Genomic DNA, 26,072 nt, shown 5'->3' with positions numbered 1-26,072 from the left:
ATAGTCACCTCTAATTATTTTTTCTACCTGCTGATGCATACTGTGTAATGTAAAGGTTTGGGAACTCTTTTACTGAGAGTCTTCCATCATGACAGCTCATTAAACTATTGGTGAGAACACATGAGTGATGACAAAGACAGCTGTTGCTTGTTCTTGATGAGTTTACACATGTTGATTACTAAGAGGGTTCTCTCTGGCGCCCTTGACGTTGTAATTATGTAACTAATCTAGTAAACCTATCATGTATTAAATAAGCAGGCTTTTCTAATGTTGCTGAATTCTCATTGTAGATAATATTGTTGGGAGATCCTGCTAATCATTTCCAGTCTTTGTCTGATGCCATAGGCCACATGCTGAACATGGCTATTCTTGTGAATATTTGGTTGAGCCTTGTCTACACACTGCTTCTCTGAACTGGCTTTACCTTATTCTCTCCTCCTGCTGGTGCTTGGATTAGCTTAGTGGAGCCTGGGGAGTGGCAGACAGACTTGCTGCTCTTCTCTAAGTGGATGATGACCCTCTTTTTCTCTAAGTTGACAGCCACCTGTTGCCCTTCTCTAGTCTCCCTCAGTGACTGCTTGTGCATCTAGCTGATTTATTTCCTCTAGGCTAGGTGGTCAGTGTTACTGTAACTTATCCAGACATTTGAGCCTAATTTTATCTGACTAGAGAGCTTACCTCGTAGCCCCACGAGAGCAGAATTACTGGGTGATTTTCCTGCCGCACATTGGAGATAATTCGTTGGTCTTCCAGAGACAAATGGCACAGTATTCTTTGGGCTGTGCACTACCTCTGTATTAAGGGATTGAGCATTTCCCTGCTGTCAGTTCATAAAACCCAAATGGTCAAAGAGGACGTCCCCTTATTGTTAGGGATTTTACTGTTTAGTCTTTTGTTTTTCTATAATGAGGGATATTATGCAATGACTTAAAGCTGCACTCTGTGCAAATTGCCTTTTGGAGAACAGTCAGCTCAAAATGTACTGAGGCATCAAAGTGGGTTTAACACTGTGATTCTCTGAATCTCTGGAAATCCTTCAGAAATGCTCCTTTTGTGTAATTTCAGAAAGCTTAAACTAACAGCACCACTCTTGCGTTAGCGTTAGATCAGAGGGTACTTGTGTCAAATGCTGGTCTTTGGAAGTGATTTGTTTTGCTTTAAATAAAATCTTTTTAAATGCATTCTCTCGCTCTAAATTAGCCCACGCACTAAAGTTATTTTGTTTATCCCAGAGGCCCCTGCCATTAACATGACTGATGAGTTGGTTACAATCATGTATGGAAGCTGTGTCGTTTAGCACTATTTAGTGGGAAACCCATTGCTTGTATTTCAAGCTTTAACTAAGTAGTACTTTCCATGTTTATGTTATCTGGTTTTTTGGGTTTACTCATCACAGGGCTAGCTTTTAGTTTGTGCATGTATGTGCATGTGTCATGAACCACAGCAAGGCTAAATCCAGGCTTCCCTAATCATAGTCATTAGCTTTCACATACATATGGTTTTGCGTGGACCAGGCGGAAATCTATGCATCAGAGTCACTGGAGGAAGGAAAGTGCTCACACAGAGCGCTAATAGTTTATTAAACTGCTTTTAACCAGTCCACCTCTGACACAGTGATTTGTTGTAATCACACAGTCTTGTGTACTTAAAATGCCTAAAAAGCACCACGCAAAGGTTTTCCCCTTAGTGTGTTGGGTGTAGCCTTATTAGCTTGCTCTGTTTTATAACCACTAACCTTTACTACAAATGAAGCCTTAATGATTCACATGTAACATGTAAGGCATTCAGATGACACTTTTGTCCAGGGTGGCTTCCAGTAGATGGTCCTTCCTGGAGCTGAAATCAGTGCTCTGAGATGATAAATGGGATAACATAGATATAATAGATATTGTATTGTAATAGATGTGCACCAGTGTATCAGGATGGTATAAACCTCCTTGGATATTTGTCTGTATCCTCATACTACAGTGTTACTCCTAATCCCGTCTTAAGCAAAGGACTTTAGAATGGATGTGTTTTTGTCATTCGATAAAAAGTAGTGGTGATGATGGTTTGATGTGTGTGTATATTTGTTTGACCAGCACAACAGCCTGGGTTCTAGAAAATAAACTCAACTCGTCCGTCTCTGCGTGTTAGCATTTGGCCACAGCCTGTTTAAATTGTTGGACTGTTATTGTTGTCGGTGCACTAGATGTGGTAGTGAGGGCCTGATTAAAGCAGTCTTATGCTTATTTTAGTGTTGTCTACAAGTACAGCAGGTCCTTTTCTTCTGTGTCATTTTGTTTCTGAGACTTGCCTGAGTTGTTGTGATGTGACGGTGCGGAGAAACTGAAGGCAGGAAGTGAGACTTTAGTGTGGGCCGCAGAATGTTTAAATGGGGATACCAAGTTAGGAATTAACAAATGTCACAATCATCAGCAGCTTGTACAAAGAAAGGACTGCAAACAAGCTTTTCTAGATTTCATACAGATGTAGGGTCAGAAGCTGCTCCTCTGTCAGTTAATGACATTTATGCAGTGCTGGGCTAACATTTGATGTGGTAAATCTAGCAAATCAGCAGAAAATCATTTTGAACTCTGTCAGAGAGAGTCAAACTCTTGCAAATTATTTGGACACAGCAGTACATCAGTCGCACATCACGCATTAGTGTGAGGTACAAACTTATTCACAGTGTCAAAATCATACATTTAAAACTTGCAGTGTGATGGTATTCCCCTTTAAGAGCAGGTTAATCTGTCAACACATTGATCCCAGCCGAGGAGTGACAGCTGTAATCAGAGGTGACACATTCTCAGGGGATTATCTGCCTTGTATTTTACAACCTCTTATAATCCGGGCTCAGCGCATGATTCATTGTGACCGCCGTTGACTTGTGTGTCTGTTTTTTCACGCTATAATTTTGTCAAATTGGTAGTTTTGATCATCAGATTGACAGCTGAAAACTCTGTGGTTGTTAAGATGGAAGACGATGAGCAGTAAATGGTGGAGGATGACTTCCTGGCAGTTGACAACATAGCTGCATGGGAACATAAACTGTTCAGTGTGGGCCTTTCAGTGTTTGTTTATCTAATTAATGTATTATTGTGTGTGTGTGTGCGTGCATGTGAGATGTCAGCACATCCACATAAGATGATAAGAACACCTGCGGGTTATGGTGGTGCTCCCAACCACAGTGCCTGTCTTTTCCACACACTCTGCCAGATCTGCACTAAGCCATCTGCAGGTTTGGGAACACACATAAAAAAACAATTCCAGTAGTTAACCTGCCTTGTAAAAAGAAGATCAGCCTGAAATGTCTGTTATCATTTTGTAAAGAGCCAGGAGAGTTTATCATAGCCACGGTTATGGCTCATCATCAGTATCAGGTCAAATTGGGTCAGAGGAAATGTTAAACAACCTTGGATACATATGTGTATGATATTCTTATCATGTTAATAATATCTGTATTATAGCTCTGTTACAATGCACCTTTTGGATTAGGTCCCATACTGAGGTACCTCAGTGCAGTAGCGCATTTGTAGGACAACACATTAAAGCAATCAAATGAAATATCCAGTCATGTTCCTGTGACAAATTAAAAGCATCACGTGGCACCCAGGAGAGACACAGGGAGCTCAAACGGCGTGGTCACTCAGGACTTAGGGACCAGGATTTATAGTCACCCCAGGAGGCCAACCAAAACAACATCCTGCCAAAGAGGAGAAATCTGAGGCAACAGACACATGGAGTGGAGTGAATCTTTCTTTTGAAATCACAGCTGAGAGCTCACCCAGTGGAAGGCTTGATGATATCACTCACCTCTCACTTTCTCTCACTCAGTTTTTACATGCTCTTTGTTTGGCCATGAGCCCAACAGCATCATGCAGAGAGATAACCGCATAGCACAGGTTAATGCTTCATTTACATGCAACAGCGCAGGGCAGTGTTTGCTCTCGCTTAGTCCTTTGCAACTAAAACACAACATTTTCCATTTCTTTGTAGGATTAGGGCTAATTGCTGGTGGCTTTTGTAAATTTGCTTCCCATACTGTACAAGGTTATAGTCGGCTATAATGCTAATTTGTTTAAGCGTTCACGTGCACACACTCCTGCAAAGGCACCATATTAAGATGGCATCTGGTTCCAGTTGTAAGGCCCCTCAGTGCAGCTCCTCACCCATCCAACAAATAAGAGAGTTTTCATCCCAGAGAGGAGTATTTTTTTTCCTTCCCCTGTTTACTGGATAGAGGGAGAGGGGTGAGCATGCAGCCTGACCAGGACACAGAACTGTAGTCCTGCAGATGACTCAGGATCCTACATCCATACGTGATTGAGTTTCAGCACAGTAAATGAGGAGATTCTCCTCCTTCTATACTTCTCCCCTCACCTCTGACAACCAACCAGAAATTCAGATGTTTGGTTCAAAATTGGTATAACTTACATTTTACAGACAGCTCAATAACAAAATATAGTTTTCCAAAGTGGCACAGCACGACATATGAGTCAGACCGCTAAGAGGGGGTGCCATGTGAAGCAGGCCACTCTGGGGTTTACCACTGCTGTGAGACTGGAGGAGTCCTTGTAGAAGTGGACAGGTGTGTAACCTCAGTAGCCGCAGACTTTAAACAGCTGACCGCTCGCAGGAAGGAAACTTTGGAAGGAATCTGAGTTTGTTTTCACTCAAACCAACATTTATTTGATGTCTGCAGAAAATTGTTTACTGTGTATTTACACAAGGGTCGATGATGGTTTAGAGCTGAGGTTTGAGGTGCCTCTGCACAGCCGGTGTTTGCCCTCTCTCTGTATCCTTAACAGAGAGAGGAAGAGCACACTGAGAAAACATACATGGCATTGTTTAAATGCCATTGTGTTTAATTGAACCAAAAAAGTGAAAAACACTCATCACAATTTTCTAAAGCTCAAGGTCCATCCATCTGTGCATTGGGTCATGTGCATTTGTCCATTTTGTTTTCTCTTTATCTGGGGTTGGTTTGTGATGGCAGCAGGCTTAGCAATGTATTCCAGCCATCCATCCATTTTCCAGCCTCTCCTGCAGAATCCTGAGGTATTCCCAGGCCAGAGTTTAGAGTAGTCCGTCCAGTGAACTCTGGGTTTACCCTGGAGTCTCCTCCCAAGCTCCAAAACCTCCAAAGGAAGGCACCCAGGAGGCATCCAAATTGGATGCACGAATCCTGTCAGCTGGCATTTGTCTTCAAATAGCTTCTTTTGTCACAGTCCACGGCCCACAAACTTTCAGATCGTATCACATGAAACAAAGAAGAGCAGCAGATCATCACATTTTAGAAATTTGAACTTGGAAATCAAAATAGCCCTTGGTTATTTTTGTTCTTGATTTACTAAATAATTGTTTCAGCTCTAAAATGGGATTTTATTAGATTTTGAATTTTAAGTAAATATTGTTTTTCTCTTGGATTTAATTGCTTGTTGGTAGCTAATCGCAACATGGCACCTACTCTACTAAATGTTCTTCTATGCAGTTAGTCTACATAAACCACCACCTCAATTAGGCTACTATAAACTATAGAGATTAAACTATCTCTGAAGTTTCAGACCATGCTTAAGTCAATATCTTTGTCTCATTTTGGGCTGTGATCATATTGACCAGAAAAAACTCGACCTAAAGCTCAGTATCCCATTGGCCTTTAGCCAAATCATAGTGACCCATGGAATTCCATCTCACGTCCTCCCTCACATGTCATGCTGGCTCCTTTTCTCTCCTTCAGCTTTGATGTCAATGTCTTTGTCAGGAAACTTCTCTTTCTTTCTCTGCATTCATCAGGAGAATATGAGAAATGCTTCGGAGAAATGAAACACAATTTTCTCTGTTTGTCGTTACAGTAGCTGTCACTCATCCAGTGTTCAGTGAAACGGTGTTGTTATTTCTTCTCTCACCTTGGATCAAGTAGTGTTGCCACAGCTGTCTAACTCTGAGTCATTTACCATTGCTGTTTTACTTTAAAGGAGGATTTATTGGATTTTTGTCACATTCATGTACGGAGATTGATTTAGTTTTAAAGCTGACATCAGCTGTAAAAATAAAGATTGACATGACCTGTTGAGGCTGGAGTTTAGAGGAATGTCATTTTTGTGCATTATTACATTATTACACTGTGTTCAGACTGGACACAGACTCTTGTACTCAAAAATGTCACCCTGAAAGCATAATTGTGGAGAGCATAATTGTGGTAAATAGTGCTACATGTTGTGCTACAAGCCATTTGAATCCTTCATCCTCCACAATTAAAATGTTTGCCTTAGCATGCAGCTCCAATGCTCTGCTTGCTCTGTCTCTTTCTTTTTTTTCCATAAATGAAAGACACACATAAAGGGGCAGTAGTTCCTCCTCCTGACTTACCAGCATCTCAAGCCCTGGGCACATATGATGAAGAACCTTGTATACTTGTTGTTTCCATTATATCAGGTAAACCTTTTATTATCTCTCTGCGACTCCCCTCTGTGCTGTGGCTTTGGAACACCTGTGGTTTCCAGAGTTTCACATTGTGCTGTGGGCCAACAGAAATGCCAGGCATGCTCAGCTTGACCCATTTGGCAAAGTTGGAATGTTTGTGGTGTTCTGTGGTGATGTGTTAATAATTTGAGAGCTGTCCGCTCACGCTGAGGTCCACAACAGTGTAACCACCTTCAGGGGAAGGCATGATACGCAGCTGTGGAGTGATTACGGATATTCCCGACCATATTGTGATCCATTGTAAATATTAGCCAGGCCATCTAGGGAGTTTGTCTTTATCAGTTTCAAATATGCTCAAGGCTAAGGAACAACTATAGCTGTTATTTCTAGAGTTGGTGTCAACTGAAGTCCAGTGCTGAAGTGGATAAGTAATATTTATACTGCAGGGCCTTTAATGAAGCATAATATACTTTTCACTGTTAAACTCACAAGTCATTTTTTTTAATTCTCTTTATACTAAATACTGAGGTGAGGGAGGGATTCAGGAAGTCTGTAAAAGGAAAAAAATGAACATTTAATGATGTATTTAATGATGTTTAATGATGTGTATAGTGTATATTGTATACACTATACAGACAAAAATATTGGCATGGCTACTCCGGCTTCCTCCCACAATCCCAAAAACATGCACATTAGGTTAACTGGCTACTCTACATTGCCCCTAGGTGTGAGTGTGTGGTTGTCTGTCTTTGTGTGTCAGCACTGCGATTGACTGGTGACCAGGCTGGGATGTACCCCACCTCTCCCATAGTCAGCTGGGATAGACTCCAGCCCTCCTGCGACCCTGATGGATAAGCGGTATAGAAATGGAAATTAAACCACATTTTCCTCAAACTAAAGTAAAATAAAATTTAAGCCGTTAAAATGACAAAAGAAATAAACTGTTGTCACTGGCTTTTGAGTAAGTCCACAGCCAGAAATTACAGGATCCTTTTTCACTTCCATTCCTGACGCTGTCGAGTGATTGAAGAGCCTGGTTGAAATAAACAGCTCAAGCACCAGGAGAATCTCCTCCTGCAGCCCACCCAAGGCTCTGAAGGGGACCACTCAGAGTGGCCTTAGCAGGAGAAGATTGGACAGCCTTTGTTGCATCCTTCAAAGCCGAGGAAAAGAGCCATACAGTAGACGGAGAAAAAAAAAAAACAAAACAGAGGAGGCCCCTATGGCTTGTGTGAATGTCGGCCAAGAGCCTACTTAATCGGTTCAGGCATGTTGGGCATTGGGGTGGCTCTGTCTGGTTACAAGAGGATTCACAGTGTCTGCCTGAAATGCGTGTCGCACATGGTAGCCAAGTGTCTCACAAGTGTAGGACACTCATGTAAAGCATATGAACACGCGAATCAAAGGAGCTTTCTTCATGAAACTGAGGAAGTTTGTAAGCAGAGCATGTTCTTAAGATTAACAATAAATTGTTGGATTTTGTGGGGAAAAAAAAATAATTAATCCAGCATGAATTACAACTGAACAAACTGCTTAACCGATCTTCCTCTTTGGTGAGCGTAAAAGAAACATTGTCTGCTTTTGCTTAGTCTGAGCTGTAAAGAGGAGTGAAAATCTCTATTGGTATAAACCATAAGTGATGTTTCCTCAAGCTGTGTGGAAAGCGAGCCATGTTTACATCATTGTTGTGGTTAAAACTGTGTAAAGTTAAGTCTCATCTTTCAGTGAACATGTCAGACACTGTTGTGATCCATTCAGATCTATTCATATGTGTTCTATGGTGGCTTTATAAGTGGTCACTTAAGGATCATTGAACGCTCAAAGAACTAAAATGTTTTGCTCAGACCTCGTGTTTATAAGATAAAAGCCTGCATATAAGCCTTTAATCTCTGTGTTTGGAAATGTGAAAAATGTTTGAATCTCACCCATCGTCTGGACCTCAACATTCAATGACATCAGTGGCTGTTCTCTCTGCTTGTTCTGGGATGAATGCCTTTTGTATTAGCGAGGCTCAACACAAAGCTAAGAGAGGCCGTATAGGGTTTCATTCAGAATTTGCCGTATACACACACGCACACACACATACACAGATACTAAATACAGGGGGGGGGGGTTGATAAATGTCTGTTAAAAAAATGGATTGTACTTTCATTGTTTGAATTATATTATCTCTTTTTTTGGCTTTTCTTTTCAAATTTGGCCATAAATGGGACTACCTTTAAATAAAATTAAATCCACAACACAAACTAGAGCCTCAAACATCAGCTTTCTGACACGACTGTGTCAACAAGCATGATTTTACAAAATAGCATCTGTTGTATAATTGTTATTTTTTGTCACCCCTCTGTAATTATATAAAAAATATGAATGGGAAATGGAACATGCAACCAGATTTTCATATCAAAGCACTAAATAGCTTTTGCGAATGCAGCTGCATTGGGGAGGTTAAACTGAGTGTCATCTAGCGGTCTGTGAGCTTTAAAAAGCCCTGACATTCTGCACAGACTGTGCAGGTTCTCAAAAGTTACAGGGCAAATCGCTTATTTCCACCTCGGCCAGATACTCTGCCTCCAACTCAGTTTGGTCACAGAGACTGTAAAACATTTCAAATGGTCACATTTTAGAGCCTGGTCTCAATGTTACTGCTTTAGCAAAGAGGAACAGAGGTCAGAAGTTGAAGTCATGGTGACACATGGGCAAGTAATAAGATGAAATGCAGTCTGACAAGCTAATCTAAATCATAAAAACTGGAGCCTGGTCAAATGAAACATAAAGGAACACAGTTATTCCTAAGTCCAATATGCTGTGTCTTCTGGCAATAGTCAAGCTTGATCTATAATGCTACATGCGATCTACATATGTAACTCACTTTTTATTGTCGTGATGACATACTTGGAGACCCTGGCAGAAGTTTAACCACTGCACTGAAGAAATATTTCAGTCAAATCAACCAATGCCCTTAGCTTTTAAACAAAAAAAGAAGCAGGAAGCGCAGAATCCATGCGTCGACATTACGCCATAGACCGCTGGTGGCTTTACGTGGCACCAGGTGGCGAGTAATTTCGATGCACTTCTTGAACTCAGTCATTTTATTTTAGTTTCTACTTCATGCAAAGAATGCAATCTTACGTGTCATCATGAACCACGTATTAGCCTCACTCCCTCCTTACTTTCCACTCCTGCAGCTGAGCAGCTGTGCTGGAAGAGAGTCATGGAGGAAGAAGAGTATGGTTTCTTCTGTTCATCTGTGATTTCTGCTCTAGAAATGTCAGACTGCAAGATTCAGTGCTTACTTCAGAACTGTCTGTGTGAATGATCAATGAGAAATGTTTATCTGTTGAAACACATTGTTAGACAGTTCAACAGCTTTGGTTTTCCACATTTCTGGCACTTTTTTTTAACCATGTGTCCTCAGAAAAGGATGACCTTAGTTTTGCTGTCATTTGTTTATATTTAGTCACAACAACACATACGAACTGATGGACTGTTAGGCATGTGATCTTATTAAAACACCATTATCATTGTTAGCCCACAGTGGATGATGTGCTCTGTCTGGCCCAGAATTTACTAAACACAAAGTTTTCAACATTGCCAAAAGTCTACACACAGTTAGCGCACATGCCTGATTTCTGACATCTGCTGTCCTCTTTGTCCCCATAAGACCAGGCCACAGGAGAAAGGCCAGACAGCATACACAAACACGTTCATCAAATTTTGATCAGACCAGCTAGTTTCCAGTCATATGAGTGACAAATGAAAATGTTTACGATACTCAGCAGATTTTTACTCCCAGTGGTCGTGTCCTGAGACACTGGGTAAAGAAGACAAACTCTTGTACAGCTCACAGAATGAGTGTACTGCAGGACCCTAAACAAACACATGTTGTGTCTGTTACAAGTAGTTCTTTTGTCAGGACAAGACCTTGTGGTTTGTGGTCGTATTTGTTGAGCTTACAAAAAATTGCAATACTGTAAGTGTGTTTTCGCTCACAGCTGAAAAATTGCTTCTGCTAGCTTTTGTGCGCGATCTCCCGTTTAACAAATGTGACCTTTTTTTTTCCAATTCCATGAAGCATCTTCAGACAACAACTGCATGCTTCAAACCTTGTCCTTAGTCCTCACCTGAATGACTGAACACAGTCATTCAGTTATCAGTAAAATTAGACTGACCTATACCTCCCAGCAGTCAGCTGTTGCAGGCTGCACAAACTCGGAGACTAAAGGAGACCCCCACCCTGCCATGTGTTGCCACCTGACATGTTTGTGTCTCAGCATTTAGAGGAAGTGTTCAAGCTCAACCAGCCGTGTGCTTTTGCTGAGGCTTGTCCTGAGACAGACGCTATCATTTCACTTAATTGGAACAAATGCAGCTGGTATTTTCTTCATAACTTGGCGTAAAATAATAAGAGTTAGATGGAAAAGCCAAAATTTGTTTGGACATGACTACGTATTGCCATCATGACGTTTAACACTTGAATCAGTGGGTTTAACTTAAACACAGTTTTGATAAGATCGTTCTTAATGAATGCCATTTGTTGTCATAATGAGTTCTATGATTCTGTGCTTTCCTGATGCCCATTTGTGTAAGTAAAAGACACATAAAAAGGACTCATCCCTTTTCAGCTCTTTTCAGAGACTGTCTTCATGAGGGACATGCCACATTGTTTCCTTGACAAGCACAGGGTAGATCTTCTCCTTCTGACAGCAGAGCACCCGGGTCAACTGGGGTTAACCCCGTCTAACCCTGTGGGCCACCTGGAAACCCCCACTACACAGCTCACCAGGATTATCCCACACCCTCCTACACATGAGTCACACACACATTAAGGGCCATGGAGGTCATTTCTCTCTCTCTCTCTCTCTCTCTCTCTCTCTCTCTCTCTCTCTCTCTCTCTCATACACACACGCATGCACACACTCTCTCTCCCCTTCTCTCCCTTCTTTGATGCCTATAGGATGAAAGGGCTGGTTTGGCACAGGCCTGAGTGACCTCTGTAGGTTCAGCTATGGGAGCTGGCTGCACTCCTTTTTGTTTGGGTTGACACTGGAGGGAAGCAATCGGCCCTGAGGTCAGCTGGCGGGGGCGGGCTGAGTGACTAGAGGACCACCTCTTGTCGCCATTTAATGATTTATTGAGAAGAGACACAATCCGGGTTCCTGTAAGCTATACTGAATGCTAAAGCTGTGACATAATTTCAGGCCTGTGCCTTCCTCTCCTGCATTTTGGGGGGCACAGCTTGAAATAAAATATTTTAAAGGGGCTATTTGGCATGAGTTGTGTTGACTTCCTTCCAGGACATTACCTTTTGGACATACTGTAGATACCTGTTTCCCTCAGGTAATGGTAATGTTTGCCAATGGTAAAACTGGCAACCCTGTTGCCTTTCTTCCTTTCTTCCTTTCTTTTTATTGGCACAAAGAAGAAAGGGGTTAAGTGGAATTCAGTCTCATGTATTTCTTCCTGTGGAAAGTTTCTTAATAGCGAGAAATGATATTTCATTCCCAGTCTGGGACATTTCACATATGTCAGGTTTTTTATGGCTTAATTTTGCATTAATCTCTTGCCCCATATTTTTGCGCTGAACCACTTTTCATGCCCCCTGTTTCTAAATTGAGAAAGATGGTTTTAGAGGGAGAGAAAAAGACACGCAGGAATGTTCCCCTACTAAGACGTCATGTGGTGTATGACTGTGCACACCGCCAGGCCGGGCTTTCCAGGCCCTCGCTGAGGGACAAGCCTTTCCTGGAAAACTCAATTTACCTCTGAATAAAAGAAAAGAGTCAATATATCACAGACATGTGCGTCTACATGAAACAGCAAGCTACTGAGGAACAGGAGCTATGAGTGAAGAGTTATAGCAAGAAGAGGAAATGCACTTGATTTGTTTACCTTTTTTGTATTTGATGATATCCTTATTGTTCTACACCTTCAATATGATGATACCAAGCAGGCTGAGCATCTTGTGTCTGCTTCTTACCTCTGAGTGCATTCAAAGGAAAACGCATTTGGTCCCTCTCATTTACAGTAACTAACTATAGACCTTGAAGTCATATCACACAGTTCAGTGCTGCGGATCTTAGTAGATGTCTTGAGCCAGCTCTTTTTCGTCTGTTCCCCATCAGGCAGGCTGCCTCAGCAGGGCCTCAGCCTGCCCGTGAGTGGAAATCTTTGGCCCATGTTATCTTTGGAAAGTGTCGAGTCCACAGAAAACCAGGAGCATGGAGTCCAGTGTCAGCTAGACTCGCTATTACTAAGGAAAGATGGAGACATCGAGTAGATGAGTTGAAGAAAGCAGTAGGAGATACTGCAACAGTTAAGAAGTCTTGAAGGACTTTCTGTACTGCTGTAGCAGAGAGGAAATGGTTTCTGCCTTACTGGTTATTTAACTGGATGAAAACTGATCATTGCTGCAGTTTATTGGACATTTTTGGAACAATAAAGACCACAGCCATGGTTTAGATGAAGGGAAGTGAAGAGCACTCTCAGACACTGAGAGCTACATTGTCAAGTGTGATGGTCCAAGATTGAACTTTACTTTTAGCTGACACAGTTCTTGGTATTTTTTTGTCATGAGAAAGCTGAGGGAATGTGGGACAAAGACCTCCACATGTGTACTAGGCTGTAGTGTAACCCAAGTCCTGTAGCGAGGAGGGCCTCATCCACTTAATGCAGGAATCCATCTCATTCTGCCTGTCTATATTGCTGTGATTTTTCCCTTCGTAATGACCCCCAAAAGCCAGCGGGAGATTGGAAAGCCTCCTATACATTGTGCATGTTGTGGCGGGGCATGACAAATTAGCACCCTGCAGAAATGCTGAATTTCTATGGATGTTTGTCTCATCAAAACAGCATGGCCATTTCCTGACTTGGCAAGCAGAAGGCTCTGGTATAACGGAACATTCATAAGGCTTTTAGGCAGGGACAGTTTCTCATCAGATCTACTGTTTTCCTTTGATGCAAGAGTTTATCCCATTATTTTTTGCAGATTTTCATACTTTTTGAACAGAGCTGGCTGTGCATCCCATTTGAAACCACATGAAAGTACATGGGATGATTAAGTAAACCTTAGCACCCTATGTTAATACGGCGTATTCTATGTTTAACTCTCAAGCATGTGGTATCAGTTTCAACCCCAGGCACTATGCACTACATAACTGAATATTTTATTGTGGTCTTAACCTTATCTTTTTTCTTTTTTCTTTTTTTTTTGGTATTATCATATATTACCTTACGGTACCTTTCAGATATTACATAACTTTTCATGTCAAAGGCACAGATCTGTGTAGAAGTTTTCTCTGGCATTGAGATATCAAGTAATACATACTCTGACACCAAGTATACCTCTTCAATTAATTTCACTCTGGGCTCAGCTAACTTGTAATGCTACACTTTATGTTTCATTCTAGTAATGGGATGCACTGATTTTCCGACCGATATTCACCTTGTTGACAGCCAATCAGCAAATAAGATGGCATTCAGCAATGTTGCATCAATTTTGCACTGGAATGCTCACGAGTTACTGGCTTCTGTCATCCCTGTCATCAGTATGTAAGGTAAAGTAAGTGCTGAAAAATTCCTCTCACAGAGTAGCTCGCCGTGTAGCAGGCTATGCGGCATAGGTTTTGAAACTGTTTCTTCTCAACAAAAAAGGAATCTTTGTTGTGCAAAAGAAGATTATATTAGAAGTTTGTTTAATAAGTCTTTATGATCTCATGTGATCAAAAAATGAATGTCCATGTCCCCCAATATTTCACAGTCAGTGTATCTGTAGTCATTTAAAAAAGGTATAAGTACCCACAAATATATAAATCCGCTTGCAGCACTGCCTTCTAATGCTGAAGGGTTTCCTCTTTTCAAAGAAGAATTATTTGAAATGCTAGACGCAGGCAATTAAATGTGACCCTTATTCTTATCATCACCAGACCAAGCACTTTGTGTCACTTGATCTGATTGCACGACTAAAATATCACGTCAGCTGTGCTCATGATACAGTTAGATAAAGAGTGGTAATAAAAGAGTGACCTGAATATTAACAGAGGGTCTTTGTCATTTGTTACTTTCCTTTTAAAGAAGAGCTGAGCATGAGCAGGGGAGACTTCACCACATGCTGTGTGCCACATATGTCTAAATGTAGTTTGTTTATATTTAGCGTAGCCCCTCTCTGTTTTAACCTCTGAGCCGGCGACTCATTAAGAGTGTTTGCTACGGTGCTAATGTATTTTTTGATCTAAGCCACATATATTCTGGGCGTGGACAAGTCTCACTTTCCTCTTGCTTACATGAGCATGCCCCAGCTGTGTCAGCTCTCTCTAGGTGATTAGCTTAGTAGCATGCTCTATGTTTAGACAGTACTTACCAATAAATAGGCACTAGAGAGGTGTGCACCCTCATGTTATTGGTAGTAAAGTTTTGTACAAATAGTCTTAGAGTAGGACCTCATATTATGGCTTAAAGTGAAAAATCTAACTTTTCTGACATTTTCAGTATTATGTAACGCAGCATCTGTCCTCCACTCTACATTTGCCAAGCTGTACCAAAAATTTGCTTACACTGCTGTTCATGCCATGAATGATGTTTTTCTCAGTGCCTGGATGTGCTCTGCTACAGTAGTCCGCCACCCATTAAACTGTGACATTAGGGGAAATCAGGTTGATGGCTTTACAGGGTGTTCAAGGAATTTTGGTCATTCTCAACAAAGCACTGAGAAAAGAGGAGAGCACAGGGAAAGCAGTTGAGACCTTTTTTGCATAATGTCTACATGCAGTAGCCTGTATGGGCATTTCATTTTTTGCTCTCACTCTGTCCAAAGAGTCTGTCCAGGTGAGGTTTGTGTGCTCATTGAGGAGAAAGTGGAGGAAAACCCTCTCAACATTAGGTTTTGTTTTTTTTCATTGAAACTACAGAGAGAAAACAAGAAAAACCACCCTGTACGAATATCAGTTACCTACACATAGAAAGGACTAGAGACATTTTCAGCCTCTCTAACATCTTCATTCCCCAAGGAGTGCTCGAATACAAGTACTGAGGAGATCTGACCTGATCTGAAGGTGTTGGAATTCAAGCTGGTGTTTTTGAACCCACTCTTGGATTTGTTTAGCTGTGTGTATGGGGGCTTTGCCACTTCTTAACATATTGAGGGAACAATACATCAAAAGGTGCACCTGGTCCTGTAATAAAAGCTTCATATTACTTGGCAGTCACACTATAAGCGGAGCTAACATCAGACCTAGCTTCTGGCATGAGATGGCTACAGATCCACTACATGAAGGGTCAGGCTGAAAACGACTTACCCTGCATTCGATTTGTGAAGGGTTGTAAGTCGTAACTCTAAATTCAGTGACATCACATCTGGTGAAAACCACGTTGGATATATGTATTTGCCACAACACAAGACATCTTGTTTGTAATATTATTCAGCCATTGTTGTTATACCAACATCTAGCACCAGTTGATAAAGAAACATGCAGTATTTCACACCCAACAAGACCACAGCTATATGCCTATAGGCAGCGGTAATACAGTGTTCTATATACATCTTACTAAATTGGACACAAAAAAGACAAAAGCGCTAAAAACCCGCAAAACCACAGCCTTTATTTACAGTCGATGCTCTGATTGGCCATCTTGGTTTGCAAACTTGGTGTCCTCTGTGGACGACCGAGTTGGCGAGTTGGAATTCTGTCTTCTACTTGTCACTTCCGGCTTCGGAAGTCGGAAAACAACTTGAAAAATGACTTCTGAGTTCAAATCAAATGCAGCATTATCACAACATATAACTTTTTCCAGTTTTGTAGGGTGCCTGAGTACATGTCACTGTGTGTTAACCTTGGACAGAAGCCTACAGTAAGTGATTTCCAAATGGCAGTACAGCTCTAAATATCATCTTATCAATTTTTTGTTTAGGAACAGCAACAATATTTTTATAACCTTAATCCTGTTACCTCAAAGGTACCATCTTCTTTGTGATTCCAGTTTTGTATACCATGATGTGTATTTGTAGCTCTGCAGGAATGAGAATCTGCCCTTTTAAAATCCAGCCAGTGGCGTTTGATTTGATGGACAGATGTGGATGTGAACAAATGAACAGATGGAAAGTGATTCCCCCACCCCTACATTTCACTGTAGGCACAAAACAATGCAACAACACAAAAATATGGGTCAGCAGAATCAGATGATAATGTGTCCCACGGCTCACTGTATTATAAGAGAGCTTTATCTTGCTTTAGTCATGTGAACTAGCACAGCTGTTTCGAAAAGTTAATGGTGTCCACAGGGGAGACGATGGGGCGCAAACTCAAGCTCCACACCCAGAACTGCTACTTAAAGTCAAATATCTAACATCTTAAAATGCTGAAATTACTTGAATTAGGACAGTATTTGAAGAGAAAACAAATAACTGCAAGGAAGCATGCCACTATCTGAGTGCCAAACAAGTGCACAGCTCTGCAGCAAAGAACTGCCTGGTCTAAAGGCCGGTTTTGGCAGCCAGCACCACTTCGGCAGTTGTTTCACACAAAGTGAGTTCACTTGTCAGTCTGTTTAGCTTCCTGGGATTTTGTTGCTGTTGTTTGGGGTTTTGAACATGCCAATAAGATGTAATGAATATGATCTTAGTTTTTTATTCACTTTTTTTTGTTGTTTGTTATTTTGTTGCTGCCATAATTTACTGGGGTGGATACATTTGGTATGTTTCCATGCACTGAAGAATACATGAGGCACTCATTTTCTCTTGATCTCTGTTGGATGTTTTTATAAACAGTATAATCTTGTCAAACAAATATATGTCTTTATTCTCTCACAATTATATTTATATTTTCCCTGCTATTGTCTAATTTTCTGGTATGGGCACCCACATCAGTGTGACAGGACGGACAAGTTGACTGGAGTCACTCCTGTTTTAGCTCATATGACGGTAGCAGGATGTGTTTTTGTTTGTTGTTTTCTGACTTATGGGGCAGGGGGGTGGCACAAAGGCCCAGTGGTTTGTGCAACGGAGGGTATGACTGAAAAGACTGTTCAGTACTAGTTAAGGAGGAAGGGAGTAGGAATGTAAAAAAAAAAAAAAAATATGCAAGCCAGCACTTTTTCTTGGTGAAACTGCTTTATTGAGTTTTTTTGACCTCCCTGGATAATTTGGCTTTTGGTGAGAACACCTACAATTGCCTTTAATGTGAAACCGCTCAGGTCTCAACATTAACACTTCCCAGGGGCAAATAAACTGTGTTTAGGCAAGTGGAATGCATCATGCAGTAGCCCAGTTGGGCAAGTGAAAAATAAATGTAATGTCTAAAGTAAAAAAAAAAAAGCTATTGCAATACAGAAGCAAACATATATTCAATGAAAGATTTGCAGATTTACCCGCCAATAACAGTAAAGACAGGAGAAGGAAGCAGGAATATGAAGTTTGGGGTCCTGGGATTGGACGTTCACCTGTATGAGCTCCCTGCTTGGCAGTTTGGATAAACAGTGGAGGACTCAGTCTGACCTCGTTGTCAAACAGGCTGACATGGAACACGTCAAACTCGAGCAAGCACTTCCAGTCTACTCTCTGCATCTCATTTCTTTTCACTTCTCAAATGGTTCTAATTTCAAATTTTACATCTAGATAATGCCGTACAACAGCATGCACAAGTATCAAATTATTGTCTGCTACTTCCTGCATGCATACATTTATATTTATGTTAGCTTGATGCATAGACAAAACTAAGGAGCAAACACAGACCAGTTAAAACGAAATCTCACTGTGGATCTGCTAATTACAGTTGAGGGATTTCTTGGCTAGTGTGACAAAGCGGGCCACAGCGGCCCTGTGAACCAGGCCTGCAGCTGTCACACACATCACACACATGCAGACTTCACTTTTCTCCTCCTCGCTCCCCACTGATGTGGCCCAGTCAGCCCAGAGACAAATGGGCCCAGACATGGAAGACATTAAGACTAGCTAAAAACAACATGCTAAGTACAGACTCGCTCTCCCGCAATGCAAACACAAAGTGTTCATTCTGCTGCAATTATACACATTTTGACATGGATAGCAGGGGAGACAGTTTTCTTTATATTTATGTAAACGCTTGTTTCAGGCAAAGTATAAGATGTAGAGACATTTTGTGGCTTCAAGTAGCTGTGTTAACATTAGGATGAAAGGGCAAAAAAACAAATTATCCAGGTCAAGGGTTAACCATGGAGATATGGTAGGGTTTTTAATGCACAGTATGTTAGAAATAAAGTTTTAATACAATGCTTGGTCTACAGCCTTACTGTTAGTACTCAGACTTTGAGGAAAAAAGGGACACATGCATGTCCAGCCTGCCAAAATGAGTTTCTCAAATCAAACCCAGCAGTGTGAGGAATACCCCTGACCCCGATCCACTTTCAGATCAGATTTGAAGTCTTTGACTTTTGCAGGTACAGCTTTCTTAACACCTGAATTGTTTCTAAATCAGAGGCTGACATGATGCTGTTAGATGGCAGCAGAGCAGAGTGAGTCAGTATTATGTGGCTCAAAGTGCTGAAGTGCAGTCCTGACTGTCTCTGGATTAAACATTTGGTGAGATTCCTCCTGGAGAAATGCCCCAGGCTCTCTCAATCAAAGCTATTTCAATCAATCATTCAAAGTGTTGAGAATAAGACGTGGGGGGCCAAGAGCCTGCTGACATGATTGGTAACAAATGACTTACTGTTGCAATGGGTTGGGGGGAGGGGGAGTCCACCTGTGGATCCCTAAACATTGTGTATTTTTCAATAGAAAACAATTAGCTCCTGATGAGGCAGCCCAGTTCTATGAGCTGTTGATATCAGGGAGTCAAAGGTCACTTTCTGAAGCGGAAAAGCCGATGGCACAGACCTGATTCTCCAGTAGGGAAACATCAGCAGCTTTTTTTCTTGTCTGTATGCAGAGCCTATTTAAATCAGTACCAGATGCTTATTGTTACTGTTGCTGTTAATTGTTAATATGAGTGACACATTCAGTTCATAATTCAAAGCGAGAAGGTGATTTTGACTTAACTGTCTTTTCATCTTAAGTGTTTTCATCAATGTCAATGTCAGTATTAGCAGGAAAGAAAGTAACAGTTCAAAAATTGATTGACGATTAAATGGATTCCCATGAAGTCGTGTGCGACACTTAACGTCCCCTCAGTATTTTCTGTAGCTATTTAACCATATGACAAGCACCTCTAGTCCACTGTACTGGCCCTTTTAGTCTTGACCTATGGTCTTACACTGTCTAAGCTGTCTAAATTTCATTGCATACTACAATGGCAGTAGTGTTTCCAGCATGAAATGTTATCGTATGTATCTGCTAAATTTCATGTTCTACAACTCAAAGCCAAAACGTTTTGTGCTGAATAAACAGGTTAGTTAACATGACCAAAACAGGGCAGACAAAGACAAGACCAGCTGCAGAAATCAAACCCAAGACGCTGCAGCCCTGCATGCCTACACTGTTTGATTACAAAATGATTTCTGGGAAGCAACACAAACACCACAGCAATGACTGCTTGCTGCAAAAGATGTCATCACATTAGAAGAAACACAGGGAAAACGGAAAATCTCCAAAGGGACAAAATACTTTTCATGCTTTAGTTTTTAAAATGAGTTTGTCTACAACTTGTGTAAGCTTGCAGCACAGTCCAGTCGTCGAACCTTCTCTCCATCCAATCATGGAAAATTTAGAAAAGCGATAATAATAATAATAAAAATTCCTCTCCACCCCATGATCAAACATATCAACAACAGTCCACTTGAAGGGGACCAAATGAAATCGCACAGTCATTACCCTGACATCGTAAACAAACACGTCTGTTTCCCCCTCTGGATGCCATTAGGAGTGTTTCAATATTTGTTTTACTCATTGAGCAAAATGTGTTCTTTCTTCCTCTTCATACTTCAATAGTACGCAAATCATAGCATTTATGTACAAGACGCCATTGTTCTCAGTCCAAACACAGTGTGTGTGTTTGTAAGGCTGTAATTGTGTGGTATATTCTGCTCTGCTTATCTAACCTCCCCTCTTTCTAATCATGTAATATTTAGAATCTATAGAAGTCACGTTGATGTTGTCCACCGGTTAAATCCCATGGCTTTTACAAAGAGTGCAAAGGCTGCTTTGAGGGCTTTATGGAATCCAGCTGGCTTGGTCCAGCATTTCCAAAGTTCCACTTTTATCTGAACCAGATCACAGCCAAGCATAGTCCAGTCAGACACTCAGTGCAGCCTTTAGAACGGCAAGGAGTTTTAGAGAACATGAACACATTTGTACAGATTAAACACTGGGATCATGAAGATGTTTTCATTCTGTATTGTACCTGCTGATACTAGTCTTACATGGTGAGGGAGGTTCCTGGAATCTGCAGTAAAACTGATTTTGAATTGCCCAAATGTTGAAATGTGATCTAAATCTGTGAAATTACACCATCCATTAAGGCTAAGATACAGCAGCTGGTGAATGTGATCGCTGTGCTGCTCACACACACACACACACACACATACATTTTGACTCCACCTTTAGTGAAGCTATAAAACTCTCAAACACTCCTCAGCAGGTGTGGCAAAATTTCCCTTTCTCTGTAATAACAACTCCTGTTCAGCATTGTCACAAAATACTACCTTCTGAATGTGGGTCAAACCTATTTTCAAACCTGACAGAAATCCTATATAATAAAAAAAGAAAAGGTCTGCATTCCTATAGTGTGTGTGACTCTTTCACACATCAAAGCTTATGAAGATGTACTGCAGTTGTCTTTAGTATAACTGCTCTTACGCATGAACACACAAACTATAAAACTTTAGGTATTTAAAAAAGAAAAAGCATTCATTGCCAAGCACAGCCGCTTACACACATCTAGCTCCACTATGCAATACATTATGGAGTGTAGATGTGTTAATGAGAGCACCTCTTTTTTGTCGAGTTCTTCCTGTCTTGTGCAGCAGCGCTCAGGTTGTGATTGAGCCTAACCACTACCAGGTGCACTTGAAAAGGGTTTTGGTGAAACTGGCACAGGGTCAGGACAGGGTGGAAGTAGGAGGAGTGTGAATGAGGAGTGAGTATCAGAGAAGTGGAGTTGCTTTAAGTGAAAACATCAAACGCCCTGAATCTGGTACCAGAGTGTTAGGCTAAGGTGTCTAAACTTGTTACGGTGTGATCATGCAGTGATGTTGCCTGTAGAAATCTTGTGTCATGCACACTCAAAAACCCCCACCCCCAAACATAGCATTATTGCACTTTTTTTTCATTGCCTTTCTTTTAGAGGGTAAAGGGTAAAGGTATATGTGGGTTGTGTGAAGTCATAAATATTTTCAAGATTTGGCTCTTAAATCTGCCTGATTTTACGGGTAGGCCATGGTCAATCAAGATGAAAGACAAAAGAGGTGAGTTGTAAGATTTACAATCCCTCGTGGTCTCTGTACAACAAGCCCAGTGGGGCAAAGAAAAGAGAAATCCTTTTTCCTAACTATGAAATCGTCAGTTTTGAAGGGCATCAAGGCTACACCCTGCAGTACACCCACAGCCTCATGCAAACCATACCGCAAAGGTATGTGTGGTCATGCACCGTGTAAGAGAGTCCAAGCCAGGCAGCTTTTGTTGGTTGTCAAAGCCAAGTTATTTTTGTGAAATAACTGTTGTTCAGTGATTTTTTTCTTTTTTTCTTTTCTGGGAATAATCATTGTATATGCGAAACAACACGGTGCTGAGAGTTTGGAGAATTAGCATTATTACACAGAATCTCAAACAGGACCTTAAACAGTTTCTGCTGAATTTGTCTATTCATAAAAAACCTTTTTGTCAGAATGAATGCAGCAGTAAGATTTCAAAAGTAATCATTACTGGAAATGACCATAAAAGATATTATATTTTACTTACATGAATTAAAATAATTGTCTATAAACCCTACCTTTTGAGGGGGAGGGATTGAAATACCAACACTGCAATGTCACCACATTGACCAAAGTTATGCAAGATTTTCATTCACATTGGTGTCTCCATAGATGTTGATCCAGCCATGCGTAAATCTCACCCCCTGCTGCGCAGAGAGCAAGATCCTTCTTTCTTTTTCTTTTTTTCCTGCAGCTTTATTACACGGGCCTCCCGTCTTGTTGGGATAGTTAAACCTGTTGACTCCACTGCTCATGCAAACACAGTAATAAATACCAGACAGAGCCCTCTAGAGGTTAGAATGGTAAGGACACCAGCTTCACATAGATCACTCATGAGCTATAACCAAGGAATAACTAACTGATACTTTACAAGACAGATTGCATTTAGTTTGCGTTTCTGTTTTATTAGATATTTTACTCCTTGTCCTATATGTTAATACTCCTTGTAAAATACTTTTACATACACTGGTACACACATACACAAAAGTCCTGCAGAGAACAATAATAGAGACTCTGTGTCTCTATGAAGACAATACAGTAATAAGATCATCAAAGGTGAATATGTACTGTTTGAGTAGCATAAGCAAAGCTGTTTTAGCCATTAGTGTTGAAATCCAGTCTTCTCTAGAATCAGTGGCCAAGCTAAACCACTCATTCTGTGTCCTGCCATGTTTGACAATGTCAGATTCATGCACTTAGTAGCAGATTCCTTTAATCTTGAATTAGTCTTTGAATAACTCTCCCACTCTTTGGAATAACAAGAGGTGGCATATATCGACCGTATCCCTTTCCTACAAAATAAATGACATGGAGATCTTATCCCACGGCATGTGGTTCCTCCCTAAATTATGTGATTTTTGTGGAGGGCAAAACCACTTGTCATCTTCATACCACAAATATCTTTTCATTACTTAAAGGTATGTTTTGTTGACATTGTTTTTATTGCTGTTGATCACAATCTGTGCTCCATCTCTTCCTTTTTTCCATTGCACGCTGTGATATGATGGCTGGCTTTGGCTAAATAAGGTAAGAGAACACTTAACATTCTTTCTTGCCAAAAGACGGCTGATCCTCTGTAGTGCTGCGAGCCAAAACGCCCTTTTATCCTATCAGAAACTGAGGGTGCTTTAGGTGTGCCAGCCAATCCCTGTCCACCTCGACACTGTCATGCTATAGGGATGCATGACTGACTCCTAATGGTGGTTTTCAAAATCTTTTTGTGTGATTTATATTGCTAGGGCATGTTTGCTGAAAGCCAGGTATGTCTCTCTTCAAAGTGGGCAGCAGTTACTGGTAAAACAGACCTTCTCTCATCTCATTCTTCATTGAGGCAGTGATTTTCCCCTTTGTTTTGTATTGAAGATTTGGGGATTGTTTAATTTTCAAAGCAATACGTATTTTTTATAATAGTCATATTAGTAGTCTGTGACTGATCATTTCAGAAACTTGTGCATTTAGAAACAGTTCTTCAGCATAACTGCAAGCTGAACCCAACAATGCAGACCGTGGTTAAATTAGCTCATTAAGAATTATGCATAATAGGAAGGCCTTGGTTTCATTCACACAGTGGGACGCGTTTTTGGAAAGTGCAGTAGATACCCTCTCACGTGACAGATGAATGATGAGGAAGAGGCCCAGCGTATGGCTGAAAAGTGTAGACAAGGAGCCCAGTGCAGTATACTGGCCTATCTCTTGTTAATGTTTCTCTGGGTAACATGAAACCTCATGGGCCACTCATATCTATCAAAGGGGTATTATTGCATTTTATCGCAAATCTGTGGAGTCGCTCTGTATCTCCTTTCATCATGATGTGGATTAATGTCTTCTCTGTGTATGGGTGTGCCAGAGTTTGATGGATGTGAGCTGCAGTTACCTTTCCTTTCCGAGACAGGTCCAGTGTGGTACAGTGACCCGGGGATAGTGTTATACTGTATTTACTCAAACCAGTCCAAATATGTCAGGGCTGCTATGAGGCCCAGTGATAGTCAAGAAAAATGACAGTTGACCTTTCCTAGCAAGTTGACAGGGAGGATGACATTCTTGAATATTCGAGATATTGCTTGATTTTTTTTTAGCACTGTACAATAAATAGAAACCACCCTTGTGATCTCTGGTGGCATTAATGCTTGCTATTGCAGTGTCGAAGCACAGCTGTAAACTGCATTAGAAATAATGTATTAATGCCAGGTGTTGAAGTGCATGTTGAGCAACAGTACTTGTCTAATACTGGTATGTTCAAGTCAGTCAGTTTAAAAAAAAAAAAAAAAAAAAGTTCAATCAAGGTCCACAAGAAAAAACTGGGAGAAAAGATTATATTATGCCAAAAGGCAGTCATTGACTGGACTCATTTGGCTTGCCAAGCAGTTATTAAATCCTTATCAGCCAGCGCTAACAAGAGCGGGAAATTTCTGATACGTTCCATGAGGAATAAAACAGCAAACACATCAGTCACTTGGCATTGTTGAGTAGCATTTTGAACAGAAAGCAGTCAGTCATGTTAATGGTGAATTTGTTCCAATTGGGCAAACATGTTAGCCCCAGAGGACAAAACAAATCTTTCAGTCCTTTGGAAGTCTGTGCCAAGCATGGATTATATTCATTTCAGTGACAGCTCAGAATAATGCAGTGGTGTCCATCCAGACAAAACAATACATACATACATAATTAAAAATTTGGGATTAAGCTGTATCCTCTGATCCATAAGAAAATTTCCTTTTTAGTTCATTTTGATGCATTTTAAACAAGTTGGATTGGACTGTAATTGCAGTTCAAGCTTTTCACATAGTCCATCATATCTTCCCTCTTTGGTTGTCAGGATTAGTGCTGATTTAACCTATCTCCAGGCTCTGCCACCTGTCAAAAACCAGATCACACTTCACACCCAGCTTGGCATAGCGAATGCTATGCTGAGGTGCAACAGTTTGACATGATGGGGCACTCATGCAAGACCAGAATAATCATGGTAACTGATGCTGATGATCACAGACAGAGGATCACTACAGAGGATGATTTGTGCTCCATTATATGTCTACCCTTACCCCCTTTTAAAGCTGGACAGCATTCTCATTCCTTATGGTTCGTCCATGGATTCATTAGAAGTCATTTCACTATGAAGACTTTGAAGATTACAGGCACTATAAAAACAAACTCATGTGCTGGCTTGTTGGATGATTGTACTGTAGGTAATGTCTGTGCCAGCCCGAGTGTGGATCTGGATCAAAGATAATGTCATAAACTTCCCCCAGCCAAGAAGTGAGTAATGTTTGAAGATATGTACGTGAGAGAAAGAGAACTGGGTCTTTTTGTTGCTTCTGAGGACTGTCCTTGAGTTTTCCTCATACAAACTTGGAGCCCTGCTCTTGCAGGTTTTTCAGTCCAGGCATCATTTTGTTCAATAGCCAGTTAAGTAAGCTGCCTCAGCTTTCAAATACTGCTTGTTCCCTTTGTAACCTGGCTTAGTGCAGCACAACTTGTCAATGCTCTCAGAAAGTCATGTGTTGGAGACAAATGTCAAATTTTAATGGGCCAAGAAAATCAGCCAGTGGGTTTTTAGAAAGTTTATTTAACTGATAAGAGGTAGGAGAAGTTTGTTGAGTTGTAAAGGAACACTTAATCATTTCACGATTTTTTTTTTTTGTTGTTGTTATTTTTAATTAAAAATCCCCATATGCAGTTATCATTGGACAGTGTTGCTTTGTAAATTCTAATGTGTCAAACATGTCCATCTGACTCTGACCGGTGTAAGTAATTACCTTGGGTCATTATGGCTTGTGTGCAACATTGATGAC

The 26,072-nt window shown here is 40.9% G+C and overlaps 1 protein-coding gene across 5 annotated transcripts in view; it reads left to right on the top strand.

Annotated features, from left to right (window-relative positions):
* Positions 1-26,072, top strand: part of fhod3b (formin homology 2 domain containing 3b) — a 92,733-nt gene that overhangs the window by 23,781 nt on the left and 42,880 nt on the right. The window lies entirely within an intron of this gene.

The sequence above is a fragment of the Scatophagus argus genome, chromosome 9 (genome assembly GCF_020382885.2).
Source record: "Scatophagus argus isolate fScaArg1 chromosome 9, fScaArg1.pri, whole genome shotgun sequence".
In the NCBI taxonomy this organism is placed as follows: domain Eukaryota; kingdom Metazoa; phylum Chordata; class Actinopteri; family Scatophagidae; genus Scatophagus; species Scatophagus argus.
This window is presented reverse-complemented; position numbering and strand designations above follow the sequence as displayed.